Here is a 7,745-nt window from a genome sequence, read left to right as displayed (position 1 = left end):
CCTTGTCTGATGTGTCATTGCAAAAGATTTTTTTCCCATTCTGTGGGTTCCCTTTTACTCTTTTGGTGAAGACTTTTGATGCACGTAAGTTTTTAATTTTTAGTATGTTCCACTCATTAATTTTGTCTACTTTTGTTTCTGTACTTTTAAAAATGTTTGGTAGTCTGTATATGCCCTGAATTAGCACCCTCACATTTGTGTCTACTTTTTCATTGATGACCTTCATAATTTTTGGATTCACGTTTAGATCTTTAATCAATGCTGAGTTTGTTTTTGTATAGGGGAAGAGGTAAAGGTCTTGTTTCATTCTTTTGCATATCACTTTCCAGTTCTGCCATCACCATTTGTTAAAGAGACTATCTCCTCCCCATGCAGTATGACTAGGCATTTTGTTGAAAATAATTTGGCTGTATGTGGATGGGTTAATTTCTGGATTCTCGATTCTGTTCCATTGATCAATGTATCTTTAATTGTACAAGTACCAGGCTGTTTTGACCACTGTGGTCATGTAGTAAATTTTGAAATTGGGGAGTGAGATGCCTTCAACCTTGTTCTTCTTCTTAAGCAGTGTTTTCCTTATCCTGGGCTCCTTTCTTTTCCATATAAAGTTAGTAAAGTTAGTCTACTAACTTTTCTCTTCTTTTAAGAGAATCCATTGCATCCTGTAATATACCTGGCTTCTCACCACCTGGATCTCTGTCACACGTTTGTGCCTTCTTTGACACTGATATAATTTTGATGTTTGGTTGAGCTCCCAGCTCCCTTGAGGTCGTTGTTGTAGTCTTGGTCTGTTCTTGACTCTGCTATCCATTGACTGAGTTCCAGGTGGTATTGTCAACACCTGTCAATCTCTATTTGTTGTCTGTTCTTGTTGGTTTTCAGTCCACAGAACTCCCTTTAGGATGTTTTGAAGTGCTGGATTGGTTTTGATAAAATCTCTCAGATCCTGTTTATCGTGGAATGTCTTGATCACCCCATCATACTTGGATTTATAATTTTGTTGTATAGACGATTCTTGGTTGGCAGTTTTTTCCTTGTAGGATTTTGTATACGTTTCCCCATTGCCTTCTTGGCTCCATGGTTTGTACTGAATGTGTTGTTGCTGTTAGGTGCCATTGAGTCAGTACCAACCCATAGTGACCTTATGCACAGCAAAATGAAACATTGCCTAAATCTGGCCTACTTCACTACTATTGCCTTGCTTGAGTCCATCAATGCTGTCACTTGAACAATCCTCTTTTTCTCTGACCCTCCACCTTACTAAACATGATATCCTTCTCCAGCGACTTGTCCCTCCTGACAATATGCCAAAGTATGAGATATGAAGTTTGGCCATCTTGGCCTCCAAGGAGCACTTTGGCTGAACTTGTTCCAAAATGGATCTATTGATTCTTTTGGAAGCCCATGGAAGTTTCAATATTCTTCTCCTGCATCATAACTCAAAGGCATCAATTCCTCTACAATCTTTTTTATCCACTGTCTAGGTTTCACATACATATGAGGTTATTGAAAATACCATGGCTTGGGTCAGGCGCACCTTAATACTCAAGCTGACATCTCTGCTCTTCAACACTTTAAAAAGGTCTTGTGCAACAGATTTGCCTAATGCAATATATGGTTTGATTTCTTGACTATTGTTTTCAAGTGTGTTGATAGTTGATCCAAGAAGAATAAAGTCCTTGACAACTTCAATCTTTTGTCCGTTGATAAGAATGGTGTTTATTTGTTCAGTGGTGAGGATTTTTGTTTTCTTGACAATGAGACGTATTCCATACCAAAGGTTGTGCTCTTTGATCTTCATCAGTAAATGTTTTCAGTCTTCTTCACTTTCAGCAAGCCACGTTGCATCAGCTGCATATTGCAGTTTGTTAATGAGTCTTCCTCCTATCCTGATGCCCCTTTTTTTTTCATATAACCCAGTTTCTCAGATTATTTGCTCAGCATACAGGTTGAATAAGTATGGTGAAAGAATACAACCTTGTCACACACTTTTCTTAATTTTGAAACATTCAGTGTTCCTATGTTCTGTTCAAACAACTGCCTCTTGGTTCAGGTATAGATTCCTCATGAGCACAATTAAGTGTCCCAGAATACTTATAATTTGCAATGTTGTCTATAGCTATTCATGATCCACACAATTGAAAGCCTTTGCATAGTCATTAAAGCACAGGTAAATATCTTTCTGATATTCTCTGCTTTCAGCTAAGATATATCAGACATCAGCAATGATATCCTTCGTTCTTGGCCTTTTCTGAATCTGGGTGAACCTCTGGAAGTTCTCTGTCAATGTATGATTGTAGCTGTTTCTGTATTACCTTTAGCAAAACTTTACTCGTATGGGATATCAAAGAGATTGTCTGATGATTTCCACATTCCCTTGGGTCAACTCTCTTTGGGATGGGCATAAATATTGATCTCTTCCAATCAGTTGACCAGATAGTTGTCTTCAAAATTTCTTGGCAGAGCTTAATCTGATTTGCTTGCCTTTATAAGTGACATTTCTCTTCTCCCTGGCCGTTTTAGTTAGTATTCTCTCCTTGTCCTTGATTTTGGAGAGTTTGATTATTATATGTCTTGTTGATTGTCTTTTAGGGTCTTTCCTTCCTGGGGTATGTTTGGCTTCTTGAATGTTTATCTTTTTATTTTTCAAGATGTTAGGGACATTTTCTTCCAGAAGCTCTTCAACTATCTCCACTGTGAACTTCTCTGATTCTTCCTATTCTGGAATGCCAATAATTCTTAAGTTGTTCTTCATGTTATCCAGCATGAATCTTAGACTCTCTTCAGATTTTTTTATCCTTTTTTCTGCTAGCTCTTCTATCTTAGCAGTATTGAGAAATTTATCTTCCAGCTCACTAATTCTTGCTTCCATCCCTTCAATTCTGCTCCTTTCCCCTTTCAGTGTATTGTCTATTTTTGATATATTATTATTAATTATCTGTACCTCTTTTTGCAGGTTTTGAATTGTTTCCAATGCTGTATCAATCTTATGTGATTGCTCTTATAGTACTTTCCTGACTTTTTCCTTGTTTTCCTCTACCCCCTTTCAGCGCATTTGAATTTGTTTCCATATTCTTCTTCTTAACTCTTTCTCAGGCATATCCAAAACGTGTTCTTCTTCTTCTGGAAAGCCCTTGTCTATCTCCACCTCATTTGTCTCATCTACTCTCTTCAGTTTTTTGACATGTTTTTATATCATTTTTTTGTTTCTTGTTCATCATTCCCAATAGTTATATGTGTTTTGTTTGTTTGTTTGTTTGTTATTTAATGCTTAAGTGAATGTTTGTTGGTGATTGTTATTTGGCTTACTGGGTGTCTCCTGGTCAATATGATCAGGAGATAGGCTTCACTTTTTGCATATAATGCTTAATAGGTATGGTTGGCTCTTGTCTCAGTGTTGAAATATTACGGGGTATGCTAATAGCTTGGCTATATGACCACAATTGTGTCTCTTCTTGGGTAACATAGGGAGAAAAAGCTCCCACCTCCAGGAAAGATGTGGTATCAAATTGACCAAAAGCAGAAATATTTTGAATGCAGAGACAAATACCACCACTTTGGAGCAGAAATAAAGCTGTGGTCGACTGCCCCGTGCTACATAGGCAGTGTGTGTGCAAGGTAGAAGCCTCCAGCAGTGGGTGAGGGTGTTGGGCCCCCTTATCTAGTCACTACAGTAGAGGTGTACAAGTAGATATTGAGAATTTAATGGGTGAAAGATTGTCCACTATTTTTGTCTCTGAAGGTCAGTTAGGTGTCTGCATGTGCACAACACAGTTGTCAAGATGGTTGAGTCGTTTTATGTTGTGATTTTACAGATTGTATTATAAGGGTCTTGCACATGGAGTTCAGGCAGCACAGCGGTTACAAACCGCAAGGTCAGCAGCTTGAAACCACCAGCTGTTCCGTGGGAGAAAGGCATGGTGCTCTGCTGCCGCAAAGACCCACAGCCCCGGAAACCCCACACAGTGCCGCCTGGAGTCAGAACCAACTCCAAGGCATGCAGCCACCAAGGGTCTAGTACAAATCAATATTAGGTCTGTGTCTCCGTGGCTGATGTCATTAGTGGCCACCAAGCTCCTTCTCTCTGTACTTTGAGGAAACTGCGGGGTCAGGGCTATTTTTTGGGGGTGCACATCCATCTGCCTGTGGTGTCCTGGCTGAGTGAAGATGGTGCGACAGGGAGGATGCAGGGGATACGTGTAGTGTCTCCCTCAGGCCTCTTTTTGCAAGTGTCTCCATGCTGCTTTTAGAGCCGGTTCACTGAGCTGAAATGGCTGTAACCCCACCCTCTAAACTCTGTCAGGGCTGGGTGGCCACAGAGAGAGTTCCGTCTCCTGATTCCTAACTCACAGTACTTTCCTTAATATTGTGATTTATTTTTACTTGTGAGTGTGGGAAACTGACGTTCTGGGCCTTATGGTAGATCTGGAGCTCTGGAGCTGTTATGTGAGCGCTTCCTGTGTGAGATCTCAGTCCCCCAAGCAGAGATTTCCCTACCTGACTTTCTCCACTGCCACTGAAACTGGAAGATATGTTAAGTACTTTTGAGTTGGTTTTGATTCATAGTGACTCTGTGTAGAGTTTCTGAGGAACGACTGGTAAGCTTGAATCACTGACTTTGCAGTTCAAATAGACCTTGCAGTCCAGCGCATGAACCAATAACACCACACCAGGACTACAGATTGAGGGTTATTTTTTAATCTATTTGCAATTGAAGTTTATTTGCCTAAACTTTATATTTGAAAAGAAAAATGTTTTAAATCAAATACTTAAAATAGTTAAAAATGCAAGAGGACTGTTAGCATTGTCTGTTAACCCCAAGGTTGACAACTCAGACCCACCAACCATTCCTCAGAAGAAAGATCAGGCTTTCTGCTCCTGTAAAGATTGGAACTTTGGAAAGCCTATATAGGATCACTATGAGTTAGCATCAAATTAATGGCTATGGTTGGTTGTTTTAAAATGCTAGTCATATAATTATTGAAAATAAAGTATTATGAATAAAGCCACAATAAGGCAATCAATCAGTCAATATGATTTATCTTGCAGATGTTCACTTTCTAAAACCCAACTCCAAACAGAATACAAGAATACAAGTATTGTGATACAAAAAAAAAATACTGAAATGGTTTTTCTTTTTTAGAAACTTATATATGCTAGATGAGGACCAACAATTTTAGCATGAAGGATATAAAAGCTACTTCAAATTTTTTGTTTTGTTTAAACCTCACTTTATTTGAAAGGACATTTTTAATGTCTTTGGTGCAGTGAGTAAATTTAAATATCCACTCTTCTTGTATTTATTTACTTTTGTTTTCTTGAAACATATTCCTCATGTGAATGGCCACTTTCATTTTATTTTTCTAAGCAAAATGTGAGTTGGCCACTATCTTTATAATGCATTTTCTTCTCTGTGTGCTCTGTTAAAAATGTAGAAATATGAATCAATATAATAAATATGCAAAGCTTTAAAATTGACTTGATTTTAGCCTGCACAAATGCTGCAGATAGTAATTAAATCTTGCTACTCTGTCCACAAAATGACGTCAACTCCATAAAATAAATTTAATTTAAAGTATTTCTTATATTGTAATAGTGATAAAAACATATAAGGATAAAATACATAGGAAGGAAGGCTGGAATAAATTTCAAGTATAGAAATGTGTTTAAATGTTATATTGTAATTATGCATAAAATTAGTAAGAGGGATTTGGCATTGGGATTGGACATAGTCTCTGTAGGATAAGCACTGAACTGCAAAGTCAGTTTGAACCACAAGGTCAGTGGTTCAAACTCAGCAGCCATTTCTTGGAAAACATATGCAGGTTCACTATGAGTTGGAACTGACTTAACAACTTAACAACTACACCAATATTCATTTGACCTAATCTTGCTTGCTAAAGGTGAAGAAGACATGAAACTTTGATGAAGATCAAAGATTATAGCCTCAACATAAAGTAAGCAACTGAGCTCACAACTGAACCCAATAAACCATTTTATGACAAATGTGGAAGAGATTGAAGCTGTCAATGATTTCATTTTGCTTGGATCCATAAGAACCTGTGTAAGTCACAGTCAATAACCTAATTAATGTATTGTATTAGGCATGTTGTTGTTGTTAGGTGCCATCAAGTCGGCACTGACTCATAGCAAGCAACCTTATGCACAGCAGAATGAAACAATGTGACAGACTGCAAAGTCATTTGAACTGCAAGGTCGGTGGTTCAAGCTCACCAGCTGCTTCTTAGAAACCCTATAGAGGGTCACTGTGGTTCAGAATCGACTTGATGACACTTAACAACAACAACATATATATATGTATATATACCTGTTTCTCTGTCTATATCCACATCTACTTCTCTGTAGCTATATCTCATCTGTCATCTATTTTTTCACATTTGCCTACATTTTCAAGCCTCTTCATTTTGTTTCATCTCAGGCACAAATGAAAAATCCCTGATCCCTACATATATGACAGATAATAAATCAAATCCCCCTTAAAAAATAATTCATTAAAATTCCTAGTGCTTTTGTCACTGTTTTTGAACTTTACATGGTACCTTTTGTTTGTAATTCCTGTTCAGCTGCACCATGCTTAATTCTAGTTTTCCTAGGTTTTTTTTTTTTTTTTTTTTATTACAATACTGCGCAGACTAGGACAGAGAAATAGACAAGAAAATGAAAGAAACAAATGAAAAAATGATACCATATTTAACAGGTTTTTTTGTGTGTGTGTGTGACAAATGATATTTAGGTCTAACACTATGGAAAATAGCAAAAAATAAATTACAAATTAATTTAATGAATAACATGTTTACAAAAATGTCAAAAAAATTTTTGCATGTGTTTTTGAATTTTTACTATAATCAAAGACCATAATTGCTAAACACAAAGACTCCTTTGTTTCCAATTTTTTTCATAATGATCATCAGTTGTTGTTGTTAGGTGCCATAGAGTCGGAACTGACTCATAGAGACTCTATGCACAGCAGAACAAAACAATGTCTGATCCTGGGCCAACCTCACTACTGTTGCCACATTTAAGTCCATCAATGCTGCCACCTGGACAATCCATCTTATTGGGGGTCTTCCTCTTTTTCTATGACCCTCCATCTTACTAACCATGATATCTTTCTCCAGCGAATGTTCCCTCCTGACAATATGTCCAAAGTATAAGAGGCGAAGTTTGGCCATCTTGGTCTCTAAGGAGCAATTTGGCTGCACTTCTTCCAAAACAGATCTATTGGTTCTTTGGGCAGCCCATGGTACTTTTAGTATTCTCCTCCAACATCATAATTCAAATAATTCATAAATCATAAATTCTTCTACGATCTTCCTTATTCACTGACCAGCTTTCGCTGTCCTCTTCACTTTCAGCAAGAAAGGCTGTATCATCTGCATATTGCAGGTTGTTAATGAGTCTTCCTTCAATCCTGATGCTACATTTCCCTTCATAGAACCCAGCTTCTCGTATTATTACTTTCTCAGCATACAGGTTGAATAAGTATGGTGAAAGAATACAACCTTGTCTCAAACTTTTCTTAATTTTAAAACATTCAGTGTTTCCATGCTCTGTTCGAACAACTGCTTCTTGGTCCAGGTACAAATTCCTCATAAGTAAAATTAAGTGTTCAGGAATACTCATACTTCGCAATGTTGTCCATAGCTTGTCATGATCCACACAATCGAAAGCCTTTGCATAGTCAATAAAACATAGATACACATCTTTCTGATATTCTCTGCTTT

General features: G+C 37.5%; 1 protein-coding gene across 1 annotated transcript in view; it reads left to right on the top strand.

Annotated features, from left to right (window-relative positions):
* CDH9 (cadherin 9, type 2 (T1-cadherin)) overlaps positions 1-7,745 on the top strand; it is a 325,686-nt gene that overhangs the window by 49,489 nt on the left and 268,452 nt on the right. The gene's annotated exons all lie outside the window — the stretch shown is intronic.

This window comes from Chrysochloris asiatica, unplaced genomic scaffold (assembly GCF_000296735.1).
Source record: "Chrysochloris asiatica unplaced genomic scaffold, ChrAsi1.0 scaffold00478, whole genome shotgun sequence".
NCBI lineage: Eukaryota > Metazoa > Chordata > Mammalia > Afrosoricida > Chrysochloridae > Chrysochloris > Chrysochloris asiatica.
The sequence above is the reverse complement of the archived record's forward strand: the minus strand, read 5'-3'. Positions and strand labels throughout refer to the sequence as shown.